Source organism: Rhincodon typus, chromosome 2 (genome assembly GCF_021869965.1).
Source record: "Rhincodon typus isolate 14 chromosome 2, sRhiTyp1.1, whole genome shotgun sequence".
NCBI classification, from domain to species: domain Eukaryota; kingdom Metazoa; phylum Chordata; class Chondrichthyes; order Orectolobiformes; family Rhincodontidae; genus Rhincodon; species Rhincodon typus.
The window spans coordinates 137,804,629-137,829,262 of NC_063333.1; the positions used below are offsets into that span (position 1 = coordinate 137,804,629).

Here is a 24,634-nt window from a genome sequence, read left to right on the forward strand (position 1 = left end):
AACATGATTATCTATTTTTGGAAAAAACCCATTTGGTTCACTAATGTCCTTCAGAGATGGAAATCTGCCTCCCTCACCTGGTCTGGCCTACATGTCACTCCAGACCCACAGCAATGTGGTTGACTCTCAGTTGCTCTCTGAAATGGTCCAGCAAGCCAATTGCTACAAAGTCTCAAAGAAATGAAACTGGACAGATCACCTGGCATCGACCAAGGCACTGAAAAGACAACAGCAGAAACTGCCCTGTTGACCCTGCAAAATCCTTCTCACTAACTAGTGCCAAAATTGAGAGAGCTGTCTCACAGACTAGTTAAGCAACAGCCTGACATTGTATGTAAGGTATGATTCCGGGAGTATGACCATGTCTCAGCCACCATCATCACCATTCCTGGATATGTCCTGTTCCACCGGTAGGACCCCAGCAGAGCGGGCAGCACAGTTGTAAACAGTGGGGTGGGAATTGCCCTGGGAGTCCTCAACATTGACGCTGGATCCCATGATGTCTCATGACCTCATGTTAAACGTGGGCAAGGAAACCTCCTGCTGATTACCACATACTGTCCTCCCTCAGCTGATGTTCAATTTGGAGGAGTACCGACACAACACTTAAAGCGCTGAGGATGGCAAGGGCACAAAATGTACTCTGGGTGGGGGATTTCAACATCCACCTCCAAGAGTGGCTCAGCAGCAGTACTACTGATCGGACTGGTCGGCTCCTAAAGAACATTGCTGCTAGACTGGGTCTGTGGCAGGTGGTGAGGGAACCAACAAGAGGGCAAAACATACTTGAACCCATCCTTACTAATCTTCCAGCTGCAGTTGCATCTGTCTATGACAGTATCAGTAAGAGTGACCATCGCACAGTCCTTTTGGAGATGAAGTCCTGCCTTCACAATGAGAATAACCTCCATCATGTTGTGTGGCACTATCACTGTGCTAAATGGGACAGACTTCACACAGATCTAGCAACTCAAGACTGGGCATCCATGAGGCGCTGTGGGCCATCAACAGCAGCAGAATTGAACTCCAACACAATCTGTAAACTCATGGCCCGGCATATCCCCCACTCAACCATTACCATCAAGCCAGGGGATCAATCCTGGTACAATGGAGAGTGCAGGAGGGCATGCCAGGAGCAGCACCAGGCATACCTGAAGATGAGGTATCAACCTGGTGAAGCCACCAAACAGAACTACTTGCACACCAAACAGCAAAAGCAGCAAGTCATAGACAGAGCTAAGCGATCCCACAACTAACAGATCAGATCGAAGCTCTGCAGTCCTGCCACATCCAGTCGTGAATGGTAGAGGACAATTAAACAACTCACTGGAGGTGGAGGCTCCACAAACACCCCCATCCTCAATGATGGAAGAGCCCAGCACATCAGTGCAAAAGATAAGGCTGAAGCATTCGCAGCAATCTTCAGCCAGAAGTGGATGATCCATCTCGGCCTTCTCCAGTGGTCCACAGCATTACAGATACCAGTTTTCAGCCAAGTCAGTTCACTCCACATGATATCAAGAAATGGTTGGAGATACTGGATAGTGCAAAGGCTATGGGCCCTGACAGCATTCCAGCAATAGTACTGAAGACTTGTGCTCCAGAAATTATTGCTTCCCTAGCCAAGCTTCATAGAATTCAATTGAATCCCTACAGTGTGGAAACAGGCCCTTCGGCCCAACAAGTCCACACTGACCCTCACAGCATCCCACCCAGACCCATCCCTGCATAACCCACCAAATCTACACATCCCTGGACACTATGGGCAATTTAGCATGGCCAATCCACCTAACCTGCACATCTCTGGACTGTGGGAGGAAACCGGAGTACCCAGAGGAAACCCACGCAGACACAGGGAGAATGTGCAAACTCCACACAGACAGTCACCCGAGGGTGCTGTGAGGCAGCAGTGCTAACCACTGTACCACCATACCGCCCCTAGCTGTTCCAGTACAGTTACAACACTGGTATCTACCTAACCATGGGGAAAATTGCCCAAGTATGTCCTGTACTAAAAAGCAGGACAAATCCAACCTGGCCAATTACCGCCCCACTCTCTCTTGTCTACTCTCGTTCATCACTAAAGTGATGGAAGGTGTCATCAACAGCGCTATTAAGCAGCACCTGCTTAGCAGTAACCTGCTCAGTGACACCCAGTTTGAGTTCTGCCAGGGCCACTCAGCTCCTGATCTCATTACAGCCTTGGTTCAAACATGGACAAAAAAATTCCAGAAGTGAGGTGAGAGTGACAGCCCTTGACATCAAGGCTGCATTCGACCGAGTGTGGCATCAAGGAGCCCTACCAAAACTGGAATCAACGGGTATCAGGGGGCAAACTTTCCAGTGGTTGGAGTCATACCCAACACATGGGAAGATGGTCGTGGTTGTTGGAGGTCAATCATCTCAGCTCCAGGACATCTCCACAGGGGTTCCTCAGGGTAGTGTCCTCAACCCAACCATCTTCAGTTGCTTGAACAATGACCTTCCCTCCATCATAAGGTCAGAAGTGGGGATATTTGCTGATGATTGCACAATGTTCAGCACCATTCGCAACTCCTCAGATACTGAAGCAGTCCGTGTTCAAATTCAACAAGATCTGGACAATATCCAGGCTTGGCCTGACAAGTAGCAAGTAACATTCACGCCACACATGCCAGGCTTTGACCATCATGAATAAGAGACAATCTAACCACCACCCTTCGGCATTCAACAGTTTTACCATCACTGAATCCCCCACTATCAACATCCTGGGGGTTACCATTGACCAGAAACTCAACTGGACTTACTACATAAACAAGGTGGCTACAAGAGCAGGTCAGAAGCTAGGAATACTTTGGCGAGTAACTCACCTCCTGACTCCTCAAAATCTGTCCACCATCTACAAGGCACAATTCTGGAGTGTGATGGAATACTCCCCACTTGCTTGGATGAAAGCAGCCCCTACAACACTTAAGAAGCTTGATACCACTTGATTGGCACTACATCCACAAACGTTCACTCCCTCCACCACCGACGCTCAGTAGCAGCAGTGTGTACTATCTACAAGATTCACTGCAGAAATTCACCAAAGCTGCTCAGACAGCAACTTCCAAACTCACAACCACTTCCATCTCGAAGGACAAGGACAGCAGACATATGAGAAAACCACCACCTTCAAGTTCCCCTCCAAGCCAGTTACTATCCTGACTTGGAAATATATCACCATTCCTTCACTGTCACTGGATCAAAATTCTGGAATTCCATCCCTAATGGCATTGTGGGTCAACCCACAGCATGTGGACTGCAACAATTCAAGAAAGCAGATCACCACCACCTTCTCAAGGACAACTAGGGACAAGCAATAAATGCAGGCCAGCCAGTGACACCCAGATCCCACAAATGAATAAAGAAAATATATATAGGAGGTCTTCAAAGAAGTACCGTGCTGTGGATAAAGGAAACTAGTGGATGTACTGTCCAATCAACTTGCCAACTATCAGCAATATGCTTTCATTCAATATGAATGTCAATTTTCCCCTTAAATTGGTAATCTTGTGAATCATCCTGAAGAGTGCAAGACAAAAGGTTTCAAAAAAATGTCTTTTTTTCAGTAATGCTCAAGTTCTGTACAAACAACTATTTCATATCAGAGTAGATACTTCCTAAATCAACCTGTTCATAGATTTTATTACATGCCACTGGAAGTATTGGGGGGTGGGGGGGACTTGAACCTGGGCCTCCTGACTCAGAGGTAAGGGCACTACTGCTGCACCACAAAAAGCTTTTTCCTATATTGAAGTGACTGGTCTGAACCCCCAATTGGTCATTAAAACAGCGAACGCACGTGCGCAGGTTATATCAGTTGGCTGTGATAGACACCCGGATACATGTGCACTCTTTCCCACTCTCACCCCTCCTCATCAATTTGATTCAGTTTCAGCCCATGGTGCCTGATGAGAGTTGTAGTCTCGATATGCACAATGGTGTTTGGTACTCAGAAGTCAGAAGTTTGAGTTGCTCGAATGCAAAGATGGCTGCACACAGTGAAGCTTGGAAACAGGAGTTCCCACTCCTGGCACTGCTGAAATACAAAGAAAGGAGCTGACTGCTGGATCGGTGTTGTATTGCTTCCTACTCCTGCACACACATCTGTCAGTTACAAATGATGAGAGCTTTCTCTTTGCACATGCATGCTCCTTACGCCACCTAGATGTGGTGTTTATACATTTCACAGTAATTTCAGATATTTTTAACTCAACCTATTCAGACACGTCACCTCTGGAGCAGGTGAGACTTGAACCCAGAGCTTCTAGCCCAGAGGTAGGGACATTACCTCTGTGCCACAAAGGCCCTCACAGCCATTGTATACAGATGCTTTGAATTATGATTTTATTCACACTATCAGATATTGCAATTTTTTTCAATTTAAAAAGGGAGGAATTTAAGCGCAACATAAGAATCAATTTTCTTTCTAATTTAACACTTATTTCCTCCACCAGTAAACCACCAATAATCCATTATTTGGAGAAAAGGAGTATATTTTCGACGTGGAGGTTCAAATCTGGCCAGGATTGTAGGCACTACAGTTAAAATTGTGCATGTTATTTCCAAATACTGCCCTCTCCCAACAACCTATTTCTAGAGGTCCATTAGTTCTGGGAATGATGTGCAATTAAATATGGGTTATTCTAGTTAATTTCAAACATCTTCATTTCACAATTGACAGGATTAAAAAAAATTCCATTTAGGTGATGCACTCCAAGCTAACATCTCAATTCAATTCTCCTACCCCAAATTCCACCATTGACAGTGACACTCATCCCTCCAGTTCAGAGTGATATTCTTCCTCCCCCATTTCTTGCTTTACAAAGCCTTCTCCTTTAATACCCATTGTAGTCGGGAACAGTATTGTCCCTTCAAACACTCTCCTGTCACACAGGCTTTCTTTACTGTCAGCAACTTGCCCCAATTCACAGTGGCGTTATTCTTCCACAGCAGCACTGTTCTCCCTCTTAACCCTTGCAGTGTGAAGCAGTGGTCTGCCTCCTACACCCCTCCTTCATCCACAGAGACAGTCACTTTTCTGGTCTTCCATTTACAATAGCCCTGTCTCCCTCCCAGATCTCCCAGTTTAAATGAGTACTTTATTTTTACAAACTCCTTCCAGGAATTCTCTGTTTCTAACTCCCCATAATAAAGGCACTGTTCTATCTTATAATCTCTGGTAACCTTGGTCAAAAAGGTACAACCATCACCACTCCACTCACAGTCTATGTTGTTTTGATTTTAAAATTCTCATCCTTCTCTTCAAATCCCTGCAGGACCTTGCAGTTCCATAAATTCACCTGTCAGAGAGTCCAATTGAAAAGGAGCACACTGTAGAAGAGAATGGGATCTCTGGCATAAACCTCTGGATTTCAGCATTTAGCTGCACACATTGTAGCCAAATTTACCTGTAGTTTACTGCTCTTACAAGCCTCTGATTTATTATAGCATAACCCAGACCATCAATTTGTGAAGAAGGGTCTGGGCCCAAAACGTCAGCTTTCCTGCTCCTCTGATGCTGCTTGGCCTGCTGTGTTCATCCAGCTCTACACCTTGTTATCCCATCAATTTGTAGCTTTTGCCTGTGAAGTCTGTTTCTGGCGGAAGGCTGACAATATCAGTTTCAGTTTCATTTCCATTTCCAGTAAAGTGAAACAATGGAGACAGGCTGTGAATTTGAACTCACTCAATTACCAGCACTTAAAACCAGGCCCCATGTTTTAGCTGAAAAGGAGATTTAGCAGAGACTGCAAACTCACAAAGCTACTAAAGAATGCTCAGCAGTAAGAAATCCATGGAAAGAAATTAACTAGATTGAGAAGTTATAGCCTCAAATATTGATTCATCCTAGGACAGCTGTTTAACATTTGTGCAGAAGACTTAGTTATCTGCAATTGTTTTCAGCTTGATTCCCAGTTCTTGGTTGAAGGCATGCAGGAATTATTCTTGTTAAAACTAAAGTTATTGCAAATAATTGAACAGGGTGATATGAAAACATGTAGATTCTTACAACACCAGAATGGAAGTAGGGTTTAAAATGTGAGTGATTAAAACAGATATTTCAGAATTTTGAGTGACCTGAACAGCCATTAACACTTCGAGCTCAAATGTGATGCATTAAATCACATTAGTGTAAATGTAATCCCAAATAAATGTGCAGTAGCTATCAACAACGGTATTTGTTGTACATTTAATTTCTGTGAAAAGCAAAACATGCTTTTGGATCCTGGGATCTTGATGTATTCCTAATTATTTAATCAAAATTGGAACTCAAACAGGTGCTCAAGTTTACTTGAGAGAATGTACTTGTATTAAGATCTTGTGCAAGTGTTATTATAAGTAACATCGATGGTAGCAAGTTCAGTAATTAATGAATTTATGCGCAAAAACGTATCTGGAAGTTCAGTGATGCTCCCCGATTGTTAATGGCAATCTGCTGGTGTCCATTAGCTGATATTGTCTGGGCCCAGCCTTCTTCATAAGAGAAGTGAACCCTTTCCCTAGTAGCTGATAAATACCCCACATATGAATATTATAAATTATCTCTCTATTTTGATGTGGTTTGTAAAATAATCTGCAATGATAGGAAGAATTACCAAAGAGAAATGCATGTTATGAACTGGGGAGACAATGGCCTAGTGGTATTGTTGCTTGACTATTTTATTATTGCTTGACTATTAATCTAGAGACCCAGGTAATATTCTGGGACATGGGCTCGAATCCTGCCATGGTGGAAATTGAATTCAATTTCAAAAGGAATTTGGAACTAATAGTCTAATGCTAACCATGAATCCATTGTTTATTGGTCAAAAAACCCATCTGGTTCACCAACATCCTTCAGGGAAGAAACTGCCCTCCTTAACTAGTCTACATGTGACTCTGACCTACAGCACTCTTCGTTCACTTTTAAATGCCCTCTGGGGCAACTAGGGATGAGCAATAAATGCTGGCCTAGTCAGTGATGCCCATAGGCCATGAATTAAAATAACAGAATTAAACCACTGTATTCAAGAAGTAAGGTTGCAGTCTAGGCTGGACATATTCTAAGTGTTATCAGCGGAGGTGACGTCACAGAAACCTTGCAGAATTGAATGAGTATTTTTGGACAGTGGGTGGAAGTTACTGTTCAGACGGGCAGGTCACTTACCCACTTGATTGAGAAACATGTTTGGCATCTGAAAAATCTCCACTGAACAGGATGAATTTACAGCTGGCTGAATTTAAAATGTTAGAGAAACCAGTGACCATTCACCACATTAAATACATGTAAACTTTAAATACTAAAACTTTGTGGCCCTGCAGATTGAAATAACTGCACAGCAATTGCCATCACGTCACCAAGTCACACACAGTACAAAGGCCCAGACCAGCTCTTCAGCCCTTGACTGAGGAGACTCTCTGAATCTTCTGTTTATATCTGTCAGCCAGGGCTCCCTGATTGACCCAGGTTAAGAAGCCCAATCAAGGATCTGAGTCAATGGATCCACTTGGCCCTGGTTCCAATCACTACGCAGATACGCATTGTCCTTTTCTTTTCAGATCTAATTTCTGTTCCATGCTACTAATTTTGACATCACTCATCACCATGACTACTTTTAATTTATTTCTTTGTGTGATTCTGTTTCTCGAGTATTGCTGAATGAAGATACACTTGGTTAAAGCTTTATACCTTGTAGTTATCAGGACAATTTACAAGAATTGCCAATGCAAAGAGAAAACAACGTTGAGAGGAGAGTTCTGATTGTTTGCCAAGTGGAATCTGATTGGTAGAGGCAATGCCATGGATAACACAGCAGTCAAATGATGACTGACAGCTAATTGCCACGTTTTGCTTAATTTGTTTTTAAAAAGCAGCTTAACTCTGGTCAAGGAATAGCCATGAGTAATAAGCCAGAGAAAAGCTGTCACTTACTTTTTGTTTTGCACACGTTCTATTTGCAAAGAACTGGGCCCAGTGATTTAGTTTATGTTGCTTTTAGCACCGTACTGCGAGCCCGACTGACAATCCTAAATGGGTTGATAGCATAATTATTCACACATTCAGGATCAGGTAGCAAATGCTGTCCAATTGCAGAATCACTTTTAACATCAGGCACTGTGTTCTGAGCTTTGCAAGTATGGCCCAGTTTTCAGGAAGGGTCACTGGACTCAAAACGTTAACTGTGATTTCTCTTCACAGATGCTGCCAGACCTGCTGAGCTTTTCCAGCAATTTCTGTTTTGTTTTTGGTCTGGTAGGATGCAGTCAGTACCCTGATTGTTGAGAAGTGCCACAGGGAACATGTCACTATCAATTGTGCAATTGCAAAATGATAAACCAGTGCTCTGGTTTGGACAGTACAAATCTTGATAGAGTTGGCTGTTCAGGAATTCCTGTATATAGTGTTTGAGAATGATCTTGTTTCACATTAAACACTGAGTTTTGCCCACCTCCATAAACCTTCACCAATCAAATATATCTTGATCTCCCATTTGACCACTGCCTTCTGCTTATGTAACCATCTCTGATCCACTTTTCCCCTGTTGTCTACTATTAACCCTACCGGTAGTCAGGATGTGGGTAAGAAAATAAATCAGGAGATAGAAAAGACATGTAAGAAAGGCACTATTACACTAACTAAGAAGGACTTCAATATGCAGGTGGAGTAGGTTTGAAGGGCTGAATGGCCTCCCCCTGCTCCTATTTTCCATGTCTTTATCCCCAGACCTACAGCTTGTGCCAAACTTGTGTTTGCCGTGTAAGCTGCTGGCATATGGAGCAGGTGCAACCTAGACAGAGCAAGATGCCATCCAGTGACATGACCCCCTTGACCGATCACAGTTGACAACTGCAACCAGCTGCCTGGCTTTCACCCTGCATTGAAAGGCAAGGCAAGAAAGATGTACTGTGAGCCCTGTAAGTCCTGAATGAGGCAGCAATGCGCAAATCGGCAAGGCAAGGCAGGGATGCTGTGAGCATACAATAAGGCAAGAGAATGGACAAGAAGAAAGCCTGAGCTGCACCCTGTCCTGATGCAGGAGATGGGTGCCAGTCCCTGTGGACAAAGTGGCCTGGCAGCAGCATTGCATTGTAAGGTGTCAGTTAGATCCAAAGTGCTGTAGTGAAGTGTAGAACTGTATTCCAAGTGAGTCAGAGATGTGGCACAATGATATGGAGAGACTGGTGCTTTGCCAATGCCAATCTCCTTGGATTTGGGATGCATGCAGTCCCTTCTAGTGGAGCATGTCCTGCGAAGTTGAAGAATTCTTATCAGGATTCAGGCCTTGAGAAGACATGAGTAAGCTGCCGCCAGGAGGTACCCGCTCTGAGTTATGTCAGGATTGTCACCATCCGGTTTCTCTCTGCTGCCTTGGAAAAATAACAAACTGCATGACAAATGAGGCAAGATTAGGCAAAAAGAGAGAGACATTTAATGCATGCAAATAGGCCCCTCACATTGCACTAGTGAGCGTCTCACCTAACCATTGAAACCTAATGCACAAAATCTGAACTCTTCTCAAGGTTGAGAACCTCATGTTTCCATTCTCGCCACATTTTTCTAACTGAGTTGCCATTGTCCACATCATTCAGGGACTGGGAAAATTCCACCCCGTGGGTTAAATGACCTCTCGGTGTTGTAATAAATATATCCTCAATAATAGGAGAGCTCAACACATCAGTGCAAAAGACAAGGCTGAAGTATTCGCAACAGCCTTTAGACAGAAGTGCCGAGTGGACAATCTATCTCAGCCTTCTCCAGTGGTCTCCAGCATCACAGATGCCAGCCTTCAGCCCATTCGATTCATTCCATGTGATATCAACAAATGGTGGGCAGCAGTGGATACTGCAAGGCCCTGACAACATTATAGTAATAGTACTGAAGACTTGTGCTCCAGAACTTGCCATATCCCTGAAAAAGCTGTCCAGTACAGCTACAACACTGCCAGCTACCTGTCAATGTAGAAAATTACACGGGTATGTCCTGTACACAAAAAGCAGGACAAATTCAATCCAGCCAATTACCGTCCCCATCAGTCTTCTCATGATCACCAGAAAAATGATGGAAGGTGCCATCAATAGTGCTATCAAGCAGCACCTGCTCAGCAACACCCAGTTTGGATTCATTCAGGGCTACTCAGCTCCTGACCTCATTACAGCTTTAGTGCAAACATGGGCAAAAGAGCTAAATCTCAGATGTGCTTAGAGTGACTGCCCTTGACATCAGGGCAACAATTGATTGAATGCAGCATCAAGGAGTCCTAACAAAACTGGAGTCAGTGGGAATCAGAGGGAAAACGCTTTGCTGGTTGGAGTCATAATTGGCACAAAAGAAGAGGTTATGGTGGTTGGAGGTCAGTCATCTCAGCTCCAGGACATCTCTGCAGGAGTTCCTCAAGGTAGTGTCCTTCATCCAACCATCTTCAGCTACTTCATCCATGACCTTTCTTCCATCATAAGGTCAGAAATGGGGATGTTGCTGATGATTGTGCAATGTTCAGCACCATTCATGAATCCTCAGATACTGAAGCAGTACATGTCCAAATGCAGTATGACATGAACAATATCCAGGCTAAGGCTGAAAAGTGGCAAGTAACATTTGCACCATACAAATGCCAGGCAATGACCATTTTCCACAAAACAGAATCTAACCATCGCCTTTGACAGTCACGGACACAAACATCACTGAATCCCTTATTATCATCATCCTGGGGCTTACCAGAAACTGAACAGGACTAACCATATAAATATAGTGACTGCAAGAGCAAGTCAGAGGCTAGGAATACTGCAAGAAGTAACTAACCAATGCCTGTCCACTATCTACCAAGCTTAAGTCAGGAGTGTGATGGAATACTCTCCACTTGCCTGGATGGATGCAGCTCCAACAACACTGAGGAAGCTTGGTACCTTCCAGGATAAAGCAGCCCGCTTGATTGGCATCAAATTCACAAACATCCGTTCCTTCCACTACTGACGCTCAGCAGTAGCGATGAGTACAATCTACAAGATGCGCTGCAGAAATTCACTAAACTCATTAGTCCACACTTTCCAAACCCACAACCACTTCCATCTAGAAGGACAAGAGCAGCAGATACATGGGAACACCACAATCTCCAAGTTCCCCTCCAAGCCACTCACCATCCTGACTTGGAAAAATATCACTGTTTCTTTGGTGTCACTGGGTCAAAATCCTGGAACTCCCTCTCTAAAGGCATTGTGGGTGCACCTGCAACAATTTAAGAAAGCAGCTCACCACCACCTTTTCAAGGACAACTAGGCATGCACAATAAATGCTGGCAATGTCCACATCCTGCGAATATTTTTTTTTTAAACAATTTGGTGATTCAATTTACAGAGTTCAACACAAATACAAGACCAGAATTTTGCAGACCCTGAAAATTCAAGTAAAATGAGAAAATGCTGGAAATGCTACCAGATCTGGCAGGATCGGCAGAGAGATAAAGAATTAATGTTTCAGGCCAATGCCCTTTCATCAGGCTAGTCTTGATGACCTGACCACATCTCTTTGCACAAACTCAGCTGCCCCACCACACACTCACCCCACACAACTACCCCTCAACTCTGTCCCTTCTTTGGTTCAATGCAAAGTTCATGTCTTCAAAACATTTCACCAAACAGCTCAGTCATTTAACATTCATTGAGTGGAAAATCTGTCAATTGATAGAGAGCCCTGTTGATTAGAATGTCTCAGTCCCTGAGTGAGCATTTGAACTGCAAGTAAAGTGACTGGAGTTAATTCAAAATGCCATTGAGAGTATTTGAAGATACCTTTCATGAACCAAGGACAGTGGTCTCCCAGGATAATGCACTTCATCCAGTGATAGTCCTGTATGGTCACCATGTGATGTTTATTATTACCATATTGTCCCAAACACTGTTTCCCCACCCCATGCTACCATGTTGTGTAAGTTCATCATTCTGTTAGAACTTGGCATGAGTGAAGATAGACATTTCACCTTGAACCCTCAAAGTAATAAATTTAGAGCTGACAACCTCTTGAACTATTCAGATGGGAGTCATTTAAAACCCCATTCAGAGGCAGCAAGAATCCCCACAGAGAGGCAAACAGTTGATGGGAAGAGCCTGCAAAATAGATCCCTCTCAAGTGAAAATCATCCAATTGCAGGACCCAGAAAAGTCAATAAAGGAATGCCATGGGCAAAGGGTCCCTTTTCAGTTAATGAAACATTGGATATTACACAAACAAGATTATTTTTCTACCGTGCGGGAATTACTATCGATAAGCCAGCCTACCAGAAGCACCGAAGACCAACAAATTAATTCTAGATTTCTGACAGGGACAATGAGAGTAAATCTTACTTCAGCTATCATCTACCAAAGAGAGTTCTCCTTATACAACATAGTAGTATCCCAATTCATCAGAGACACTTTGAATCAATATTGGTTTCCATACGTAAATAATGCAGATACCAGAAATGTGAAATAAAACAACAAAAAAAAGCTAGAAATTCTCATTTGGTCAGGCAGTCCCTATAGCAAGAGCAACAGAGTTTCTAATTCTAAAATATGAAAGTCTCTGCACAGCAAGGCCACCATTTTTGGAAGGACTGGGGAAAAGTCCTCCACAGGGTAGTCAATATCTCCTCCCTACCTCCCCACCTACATTCACTTTTACTGGCTCCATCCCCACCTCTTTGACCTGTCTGTCTCCTCTCCACCTATCTTCTCCCCTATCCATCTCTATTCCCCTCTCTCCCTATTTATTTCAGAACCCCCTTCCCCTCCCCCATTTCTGAAGAAGGGTCTAGGCCCGAAACGTCAGCCTTCCTGCTCCTCTGATGCTGCTTGGCCTGCTGTGTTCATCCAGCTCTACACCTTGTTATTCTCAGATTCTCCAGCATCTGCAGTTCCTACTATCTCTGATCACAGGTAGATTTCCACACCTTGCAATGTTCACTGGAAACCACTTACTGTCCAGGGAGGTTTCAGAAACTAACGGAGTTGGTTCCTCTGCTGCTGACTGTCCTCCATCCCCTAAAGTTGCTTCAGACCCCATAAGGAACTTCAGGGTCACAAACTCCTTTCACAGGATACCAATGTGCTGGCTGCAATGCACTGTAGCTTTTAACTACGAGGCAGGTCTCAGCGATGGTGTAGCTAGACCTCAATCAGCACTGGGAAACCATCAGAAGTTTAAGAGTTTTTAAACAACATGGTACAATAAAGGACAGTCGGCGGGTAAACATCGTCACCGCTCAACTCGAACTATATCGATAACATCTGCTTTTTACTGGAACTGTTAACTTAAAGGAGGTCAGCATTTCCTGGCCAAACAAAAGCTGCAAATTTGTTTCAATGCACTGAAGTCATCTGCAGAAATTGCAGACAACCGAGCTAACATGAAATGCACACGTATAGCTTTCTGGTCTTAAAGGAACAAAATGTCAATAAAAATTTGGAGATACACAGCAGACACACACACACACGACTATTATAACAACTGCTCGACATTGAAAAGACAGTAGGTGCTGGAGCTGATCTTGTTGCAGGGTATTTCCCAAATAGGCGGCGCTCATAGGCTCTTTTGCAACACGGAAGAGGATGTAGGCAGGAAAGAACAACGCGGATAGGGCAATGTAGCTGATCTCCCTGGGACAGGCCTGGCAGGTAAGGACACCAGGAAGAAGGTGAACAGACTGAGAGCCTATTCCCAACATCCCCCAGGGAGAGGGCAAAGGGCCAGAGGGAGGGGGTTCAGGAGGCTCGAAGCTTTCACTCCGCCCGGGGCTAGGCTGGGTTGAAAGAGTGATACCGAGAACCGCAGAGATTTCCCTGTAGAAACCCCCTCCCCCACTGTGCCCGCGGCTATTCGGCCCTTCTTGCCGACTCCAGCACCGTGGCGCCGAGATTCTCTTTCCGGTGAACGTAAGGGCGACTTACTGAGCAAGGGACAGTTCGGGCTCCTCGGACAGTTTCTGTTCTACAGTTCTGGGAATCACGACCCTTCCCCACAAACACTGCTTCTCGCCCAACACAATTCGCTATCCCCCCAACTCCTTCCCTTCCTCCGCAAACCACAATCTCTCCATTTACCAATCAACTTCTCCCCCTCCTGCCCAAACACAACTCTTACAACCACCCCCTCCAATTTCCCAAACACAACTTCTTTCCATCCACTCCCCATCAATCCTGTCGACTGAAATCAAACTACAAAGAGACTGGAGATGAGCTCTTTTAACCACCCTCTTGTAGCCCTCTAACTGTGCGATTTGTTTGTTCATTGACAGTGCAAACACTTTTTACTTGTACCATCTCCATATTGGCCTAACCTGATCCACTTGCTTCCTCTGAACTTTCAGCAGAGTCAAGATATGTGAATGCTAACTTGTTATGTAGATGAATATGTTCAAATGTTCTAACTTCGAAGTAAAATCAATAGCTTTAGTGTCAGCCTTATCATGTGGGCAGAGTACTGTGTGCAGTCTTCAACAATCTCCTTAAGGAAGTTTACGCTTGAAGCAGTTCAGAGAAGTTCACTGGGTAGATTTCTGGTTTGAAACATAGAATCATAGAAACAAGGAGTAGTAGTAGGCCATTCAACCCTTTGAACATTCTGTGCCATTCAGTATGACCATGGCTAATCCTTTATCTCAATGCTATATTCTGACTTTTTCCTTGTACCCTTTAGGTGCCTTTAAAATCACAAAGAAATCTCAAGATATACCACAATCTCAGATATACTCAGTGAGTTGGCCGTCATAGCCTTCTGCTGTAGAGAGTTCCACAGGTTTTGAGTGAAGAAAATTTTTCTCACCTCAGGCCTAAATAGCCTACCTTGTATCCTGACACTCTGTCGTCTGGTTCTAGACTCCCCAGCTAGGGAAAACCTTCTGCTTGCATCTAACCTATACAAGGGAATGAAGGTTTGGCTGCTTTGACCTATATTTATTGGAATCTAAGGTAAATTAAATGCTGAGAGGACATTTCCTATTTGCATAGAATCTAGAATCAGGAGACACAGTTAAATGATAGGGTTCTCCAGTTATGATGGAGGTAAGGTTAAATTTCTTCTTTCTGAAGGTATTTAACATCAGAAATTCTCCTCTTCAGAAAGCTTTGGAGGCTGAGACATTGAATATACTAGAGCCTGGAATTAGACAGATTTTTGATTGACAAAGTATTGGGAGCAGTCAATAAAGTGAAGGCTACAATTAGATCAGTCATGGTCTAATTGAATGGCAGAACAGGCTTGTTGGTAAATGGCCTACTCCTGATTTCATGTAATAAGATCGTGACTTGAAGCTTCATTCCAGAAACCTAAGCACATGGTCTAGCTTGATCTTCCAGCGAAAGTACTAAAGCAATGTTAAACTGTCCAAATTGCTGTCTTTTGGGGAAGTGTCAGGCCATAGATCAGAGTGTTTTCTACAGTGTGGCGTCAAAGAGACCAAGCAAAACTAGGCTTGGTGGAAATGGACAGAGGATTTTCCACTGGTTGGTATTATACTTTGCAGAGAGGAAGATGGTTGTGATTGTTGGAGGTCAATCATCTCAACTCCAGCACATCTCTGCAGGAATTCCTCAGAGTGGTGTTCTCAATCCAGCTTGCTTCATCAATAACCTTCCTCCATCATAAGGTCAGAAGTGGGAATATTTGCTGATGCTAGTGCTGAACATTGCACTGTTCGCGATGCCTCAGGCATTGAAGCAGTCCATGTTCAAATGCAGTAAGACCTGAACAATAGCCAGGCTTGAGCTGACAAGTGGCAAGCAACTTTCGTGCCATTCAAATGCTAGGCAATGACCATCACCAACAAGAAAGAATTTAATGATTGCCGTTTTATATTGAATGGCATTATCATCACCGAATCCTGTAATATCAACATTCTGGGGGTTAAAGTTGTTCAGAATTTGAACTGGACTAGCCATACAAATACTGTGGCAACAAGCGCAGGTCAGAGGCTAGGATTCCTGTGAGCAATTCAGCACCTAATTCCTCAAAGCCTGGCCACCATCTATAAAGCACAAGGTAGGAGTGTGATGGAATACTCCCCAAATGACTTGAAGTTCCAGCAGTACTCCAGAAGTTTGGTATCATCCAGGACAAAGCAACCCAGTTGATTGACACCACATCCACAAATAGTCACTCCCTCCACTACTGACCTTTGGAAGCAGTTTGGAGCATTTATAAGCAATACTGCAGAAATTCACTAAGGCTCCTGAGAAAGACCTTCCAAATCCAGGACCACTAGAAGGACAAGGAACATCAACACCTATGAGTTCCCCACCAAACTGCTCATCATCCCAACTGGAAATATATTACCTTTTCTTCAGTGTCACTGGGTCATACTCCTGGAACTGCCTCCCTAACAGCATTGTTAGGTACAGCACGTGGACTGAAGCTGTTTAAGAAGGTAGCTCACCACCACCTTTTCCAGGATAACCCGGAATGGGCAATAAATACTGGCCCGGACAATAAATGCTGGCCCAGCCAATGACACCCACATCCCATGAATGAATTAAAAAGAAAACGATGAGAGGCTTGGAACCAGGGATGAGCAGAGTGGGAATTATGCTGTGACTGTGCAAATTGCTGCTTAAAATGCATCACAGAATCACTGAAGTGTCACTGCATAGGAGGAGGCCAATCAGCCCATTGTATCTCACTGACTCTCCAAATGAGCTTTATCACTCAGCACCATTCTCCTGCTTTCTGCCACGTACACTTGCACATTGTTTCTATTCAAATGCCTCGATTGAACCTGCCTGCACTGGACTGCCAGGCAGTGAATTCCAGACCCAAACCACATGTGATGTGAAACTGTATTTTTCTCGCATCCTCTTTTGTTACTTTTGCAAATCACTTTAAATGTGGCCTATCCAATTGCTCAGTAGCTCTTTAAGGCATGCTTATTAGAAAAACAGGGCAAAGTCTCATCTTAAAGCAATTAGTGCTTCTCCCGTTGTTGCATTTCTGTGAGATAGCTGTTTGGTTTGTGCGTGGGCACTGCTACTCGACCTGATAGCTGCAGAAACCAGGGCCACAGTGCCCGCGTCTGCGTTCACTCTGGGCACTAGTCCATAGGAAGAAAACACTGGCCAGCGAGAGTGTGCAGTGCAGATTGTCAGAAATCACATCCTGCAAAGATGTCCTAGAGCTGAGATGACTCCTTTCCAATAATCATAACCATATTCCTTTATGCCAAGTATGATACCAACCCCCCAGTAGAAAATTCTCCCTCCAGTTTCATCAAGTCTAGTTTTGCTTGGGCTCCCGGATGCCACATGGTGGATAACACTCTGATCTAACAGTCTTAAGTCTTAAAAGGATTAATTAGGGCTACATTTGAAGGACAGTTTCCATGGGGGCATGGCTTACATTCCCTTGAGTATAGAAGATGGTGCTCTAACTGCATAAAATGGTTAAACGGTTTGATAAAGTAGAGTAAAATTATTTTCTCTGCTGGGGCAAGTCAACAACAACAGGTATAACCTTAAAATCTGAGCTAGGACCATTCAGAAGATGACACCAGGAAGGATTTCTTTACTCCAAGGGGAGTAGAAATCTGAATCTCTCTCTGTCTTGCATTTGGATTTTAGGGGAACCTGGAGTTGAAGTAAATCAGCAAAGTCAGGGGTGAGGGACATCTGAGCAGCAGAATCTCAGATAAGCCGGGGCTGGAAAGCTGGTCAGGAGACTCTTGGAAAAGCTGATCCAGAGGGTGGCAATGAACTGAGGTTTATACCAGCAAGAACATCAGATGGAAGGGAGGGTAGGTGTGAATGAATGATTTTTTTTTTCTGATGGGAATTGGAAACATTGGAAAATGCCAGCAGTCTGAAACAGGGAAGGAAAACTGGATGGTTGGACACAAAGTCATAGAGGTTTGACAGCACAGGAAAAGACCCCTCAGCCCACCGTGTCTGTGCTGGTCAAACACCTCCACTTAACTATTCTAATATCATTTTTCAGCACATGGCCCACAGCCTTGTATGATCTAAATACTTCTCCAATATTATGAAGGTTTCTCCCTTACAGGCAGTAAGTTTCAGATTCCTACCATCCTCCGGGTAAAAAAAAAGTTTCCTCGCATCCGCTCTAAACTTCCTTCCCCTTACATTAAATCTATGTCCCTGGTCATTGATTGCCCTCTTTTTCTTCCTGTCTGTGCCCATCATAATTTTATATGTGTCAATAGTGTCCCCTGTCAGTCTGCTCTGCCACTCCAGTCTGTCCAATCTCTCTTCATGTCTAAACCTCTCCAGCCCAGTCCACATCCTGGTAAATCCTCTCCAGTGAAATCACTTGCCTCCTGTAATGTGGATTCCAGAGCTACATGTAATAGGCTATGTACAGTGCACAATTGGATCAGGCAACGAGGTGACGTGATAGATGCTAAGGATCCAGGGGAACAAGAACAGTCATCCAAGGTGAAGAATGAGGAAGAGGAAGCCCTCCTTATGGATGACAGGGCTGACTGCATTGGGCCCTACAAGGCAGAGAGGACCTGATTGACAGCTGGTTCCAGTGGATCCAAAATGGGTACAGACAATGATCATGGATTGTTGAGGTCAAGAGACAAGCATTTTGTTCACTTAGTGAGGACGAACTGCCGCCACTATTCATTTGTGCTCCCTTTCACTGGCTGTCAATTAAAGCTCATGTTTTGTCCAAACATTACCTAGCTGCGATTTTTCCTTGCAGCATAATGGTGAAATGTGGGTGATTGCTGGGCTTTGGGGAAAGAGTATTGGGTGGTGATGGGGGGAGGGGCGGTCTTCATGCAGGATAGACCTATGAACAGGTAAACTGCATGGCCTGTTGTTCAGACGGCAACTAAAGTGAGAGAATGGGTTTGTATGGGTAAGAGAGCATTAGCCATGCTGGCTGTGTCATGGGTGGTCTGGCCTTCTTGTTACTGTACCATGATGTTGCTAGTGAGAGGCATTGACGGATTGCCAGCAGGTATGCAGAGGCTTTTTAAAGATGGTGCAAGGCATGCCGGTCTTTTGGCGAATATCTGCTGAGTGGGAAGTTGTTCTGGCAATGGTACATGGTAAGATGGGACTAGAATTGGCTGTGAGGGTGCTACAGGGAGTGAGGGGGAGGGGTTGGTGGTAAATAGATAATGAGGTGTGTTTCGCGAGACATCTCGCTAGGCCTCGTGGTCGCAACCCCTCCACAAAATCTGACAGAACTTGCAAAAAATAAAAATATAAGTTTCATTCCTTTATTTTTATTTCTGCACAGTTGCAACTAGTTCTTCTGATTGTCTATTTCCAGAATCTGCTGTACAGGGGATCCCTAATTTATGAACATCTGACTTACACTTGGACTTACAAATACGATCCCATTGTAAGGGTGTAATTTTAAAGACCTGACATATAAACTGCTCCTTTATATTGTCCTGCATCATGTTCGGACTTGCATACAAATCAACTTGCGAATGAACTCCAGGACGGAATCCATTTGCAACCCGTGGACTGCCTGGACTTTGCTTTGAGGGAAGAGGAAATTTTGCTTTAGAGAAGGAAATGACAGTTACCAAATAATTTTGTTTTAATCAACTAATAGATTAACAACAACATAGTTATTTAGTGTCTTGAATGTGATCAAATGTATCAAGGCACCTCTTGAAGTAAGTTTTAGAAACCTCACAACCTTTAAAAAGCACTTGGATGAGCACTTGTAATGTTATAACATTCAAGGCAAGAGCCATTGCTGGAAAGTGCAGATTTAGAGTAGTTTTTGTTAGTGCAGACTCGATGGGCTGAAGGGCTTCCCCTGTACTGTATGATTCTATGACTTAAAGTGTGACCCAAACCATATAAGCGCATGACGAAAAGTTTAGGCAGAGAGAGAAGAGTCTTAAAGGATGAAAGTGAGGTCAAGAGAGATGGGAGTGTTTATGGAGAGAGTTCCAGAGCTGAAGCCTGGGCAACTGAAGGCATGGCCACCAGTGGTGAAGTGATTAAAACTACACAAAAGACCAGAAATAGAGGGGAGCACTTAGAATCATAGAATTTCTACAGCGTGGAAAGAGGCCATTTGGCTCATTGAGTCTGCACTGTCCCTTTGAAGTACATCCCACCCAGACCCACTCCCCTACCCTATCCCTGTAACCCTTTATTTCCAATGGCTAATCCACCTAACCTGTACATCTTTGGACTGTGAGAGGAAACCCATGCAAACACAAGGAGAATGTGCAAACTCCACACAGACAGCCATCCAAGGCTGGAAGCGAACCTGGGTCCCTGGCGCTGTGAGACAGCAGAGCTAACCACTAAGCCACTGTGCCCCCCTCTTAGCTCAGACGTTTGTAAGGCTGGAAGAGATGACAGAGATGAGGAGGGAAAAAGCCAGGGAGGGGCAAGACAAGGATGAGAATTTTAAAATTAAGACATCCCTTGACCAGGAGCCAACGTAAATCAGTGAAACACATGTGGTCAGCTAACGGGACTTGGTGTAGTAAAGATATGGCAGCAAATGTGATGACCTCAAGTGGCAGAGGGTTTGGGTGGGAGACCAGCCAGGAGGGCAATGGAATACCCTGTTTAGAGTAACAAAGGCAGGATTGACATTCTCAGAAGCAGATGAGCTGAGATCAGAATAAAATTGAAAAATATTACAGGGCTGGAGACAGGCAATCTTAGTGATAGCACCAAAATCAGGGTCTGAAAGTCATCTCTGGATCAACCAGTATTGCAAACAGATGAATTTAATTTCAGGCCGTTGCCAGGGAGAGTTATAGAGTTGTCTATCACTCAATGTATGTGCATGATTTTTGTGCCATCACTAACAATTCATAATACTGCTGTGTAATTGTTCAAACAAACCAATGCAGCTTGTGCCAATATAAGATGATGGGAGCAAGGGTATGGGTCTTTCAGAATCGAACAAAATGAAGTAGTTCAGGACCATTCTTGATTCACTATTTCAGAAACTGATCAATGAGATTAATCAATAATTTATCTGAAGCTTTCTTTACTATCAATTTGGGATACTTTGGTATGACTTATTCCATTGAAAGGTATTCTTGGGTTTCCTCCAACCTAACTAATTACTCCAGTAACACTGTCCACTTAACTGTTGCATAGCTTTGTTCGGACTTAAAATCCTGGAAGCCCTAGCTGTTGGAGGGACTTCACTTTGACAGCAGCAGTTGGAGCCTATAGCTCAGGATTTGTATCTCAAAAATCTGGAGAATAAATAAGATGTGTATTCAAAGGGTAAAATAATAGAGATTGAACATGACTGAGAGTGCAGTTTGAAGATGATGAAAATGCAAATTTTTGAACACGGGGGTAGGATTTACCTCGTAAGCTCCTGAACTCTGTTGTTGGGCCAAAATGAAAGCTGAAAAATACGGAATATTTTTCCCGAGGGCAACCAATTAATTTCTAGAGGGCAGACTTGCTATCCAGTAGGGCATATTGCTGGAAGTTAGAAAGCCAATCAGAAGCCTTCTTTCTTGAAAGTTAAAAGGCAAAAGTCACCCCAGTCTCACCAGACCATCGGGCTTCTGTCTCATTAGAGAGAGAGAGAGACAACTGGTGGTTTAATCTGAGGGTCACCACACCTCAGGAGAGAGGAGAGGTTGAGAAGGAGATTACTTCATGGAAACCTCAGCCCGTGCGAGAATTGAACCCACACTTTTGGTGTCGTTCTGCATCGCAAACCAGCCATCCAGCTAACTGACCCCCAATTTCTTGGAAGAAGCAGTAGACTGCTATGGAAGCTGAGTAAAGGAGGAGGTGTTTCAAAATGAAGGAGCCCTTTCTCCAATTTTAATGCAAACTAAAAATCGGAACTTGCGGCTGGGAGTGGGGTCCTCTCACAATGCAACTTGCGGTTTCTACTGCACTCAGACAGCCAGAGAGGGCCTTTATGGGTCTGCCTGCATGGGGTGCTGAGCCCCTGGCATTTCACCAGAAGGCTGCCTCCAGGCAGAGGGTATACTCCCTCGCCACCCATGGGAAGGCTGAGATCAATTGGAAAATTGTAATTGGCCTCTTTTTAATTCCAAGTGGCAACAGGAACTCCCAGTTTTACCGAGGATGAAGGGAGACAGGTCAAGAGGTGAAAGTGTTGAGCAGATTTCAGCCCATGTAGCCCAAAAATGATGTTCATCGAGCTTGAGTTCAAAGCTACCTGTGCATGATCTGGTATATCGGATAATGGAGAGTCTATATGGGTGGAGGTTAGAAATAACAAGGTGAAGAAGACATCAGTGGAAATAAAAGGAACAAGAACGTGAGGGTGTAGATTTAAAATGATTTTCAAAAGGAGAAAATGTGATTTGAGATAAATCATTTTCACTCTGTGAGGAGTTAGAATGCAACTGCACTACCTGGAAGTGTTGTGGAGGCAGGTTCGATTGAGAACTTCAAAAGGATATTGGACAGTTGTTTAGGTTGATACAACATGTAGTGAAAAACGAAGAAAGCAAGAGATTGACACTGGATAATTGTGCTCATTTGAAGAGCCCAGTGGAGATATAATGGGCCGATGGCCTCCTTTTGCACCATAACAATTCTGCGTATATAACCCCTAACAGCAGCTGTTTTTAGAACTAAGTATAAATCATGAGATAATAAGGGCATGTTTAAAAAGGCAATACACAAACCACGAGTAACTTTAATCTTCAGCTAGCTTGGGATAGCCAGATTGGCAGAGGTAGCAATGAGGAAGAATTCATAGAGTATGTTAGGAACAGTTTCCTGCAGCAATATGTTGTGGATCCAATAAGGGTCGGGCTGTTTTAGATCAGATAATGAGGTAATTTTAATAAATTATCTCAGAGTTAAAAATCCCCCAGGGAACAGAGACCATAATATGGTGGAACTTAGCATTTGGTTTGAGAGTGAGAAACTTGAATTGAAAGCAACTATACTAAGCTTAAATAAGGGTAATTATGTAGGGTTGATGGCAGAGCTGACTGGAATGGACTGCGGAAGAAGTTTAGCGGAAATGATGTTTGAGGAATAATTGCAGATTATTAAGAAAATAAAAAAGTCGCCATAGACCCACCGGACCATAAGGCTGTTCTCTCATCAGATAGAGACTATTGGTAGTGATTTAACCTGCGGGTCCCCACGCCTCAGGCAAGGGTAGAGACTGAGGACAGTCCTTCATGGTAACCTCCGCTGTTGCAGGAATTGAATCCACACTATTTGTATTGTGCTGCATCGCAAACCAGCCCCCCCCACCTTAAGTATATAGTTCATGACTCTCAGTGAAGATATATCCCAGTGTGGATAAAGTTTATTTAGGAAGGGGATGCATTGACTGTGGTTTACCAAGGAAGTCAAGGGCAGTATCAAATTGCAAGAGAAAACATACCATGTGGCAAAGGTTACTGGTAAATCAGCAGACTGGGAATGTTTACAAGCCAACAAAAAGGTGACTCAAAAGAATCCTAGAGTGTGTTACAACCCACTGGAGTCACTCAAAGTAAGCCCTACTTTTCCTGGTGTGGTGCCAAAACTTAAAGATTTTTAAAAACTACTCACAGTACCCCAATGTATCTGACTTTCACACCAAGGTTGATGGAATGTACAGGCTAGTTTTCTGTACTAAACAGTAATTATTATTTATTGTAAGTAATTGGTCTATAGCTACCAGTAAACAGATATACAATATTTGCATATAACACGACTAACTAAAACTGTAAATCCCTTCTAAATTCTTTCTTATACTTACTACAGACAGAGAAACAGGCAACATAAATTATTGGCAGAAGTAGAAAAAAACTGGAAAGCCAGTTCAACGATCTGAGCTTCCCAATTCCGATGTCGAGACGATCCTTGTTTGGAAAGTCAGACCCTTGATGTTCAGTTTTCTAATGGCAGAAGTTGTTTCCCCTTATGGGAAAGTCCAGGAGCAGAGGGCATCATCTCAGAGTTAGGGGTTGTCCATTTAAGACAGTCTTTAAGAAAGAATTTCTTCTCTGAGAGGGTTGTGAATCAGTGGAATTCTTTACCACAGAGGGCTGCCGAGGCTGGGCTACTGAGTATATTCAAAGCTGAGACAGACATTTTTAATCAGTAAGTTCATCAAAGGTAATGGGAATAAGACACGTTAGTGGAGTTGTAGATTATCAGGTTAGTGATGATCACATTGAATGACAGAGCAGACATCAATGACTCGTATGATATACTTCTACTCCTGTGTCTAGTGTGTGTGTGTCTGTTCCTGTTCTGCATTTTGTCTCCTGTTTGTGATTTTCTACATTGTGGTTTCACTTCTCTGATTTTATTGGCATCATTGTCGTTTTTGAATCTTTGGAACGAGCTGCATCAAAGAATGTCTGTCATCATCATTACAAGCTTAAATAACAGGTTTTAATTTTCATTCTTGATTTACTTTCTGACATACTTTTATATTCTAAACCTGTCACTCTTTTATTTACCATCTTGTCATCTGAGGTATGTCCAGGGTTTGCTTAGCCCACTGTCCGTTCCCTTTTAGTGGGCTACTTCTAAAACCAGGAACATCTCTCCTTCTCAGAGATAGTAGGAACTGCCGATACTGGAGAATCTGAGATAACAACGTGTAGAGCTGGATGAACACAGAAGGCCAAACAGCATCAGAAGAGCAGGAAAGCTGACGTTTCGGCTGAAACATCAGCTTTCCTGCTTCTCTGATGCT

The 24,634-nt window shown here is 43.6% G+C and overlaps 1 protein-coding gene across 2 annotated transcripts in view; it reads left to right on the forward strand.

Annotated features, from left to right (window-relative positions):
- Positions 1 to 13,552: 13,552 nt before the first annotated feature.
- The window catches only part of ripk1l (receptor (TNFRSF)-interacting serine-threonine kinase 1, like), a 171,643-nt gene continuing 160,561 nt past the window's right edge, over positions 13,553 to 24,634 (forward strand). The window contains exon 1 of one of the 2 annotated variants that reach the window (XM_048610290.1): positions 13,553 to 13,650. The gene's annotated coding sequence lies outside the window, so the exon portion shown is untranslated. Of the gene's footprint in view, positions 13,651 to 18,222; positions 18,527 to 24,634 lie in introns of those variants that run through there. The other variant, XM_048610296.1, reaches the window with a different exon arrangement.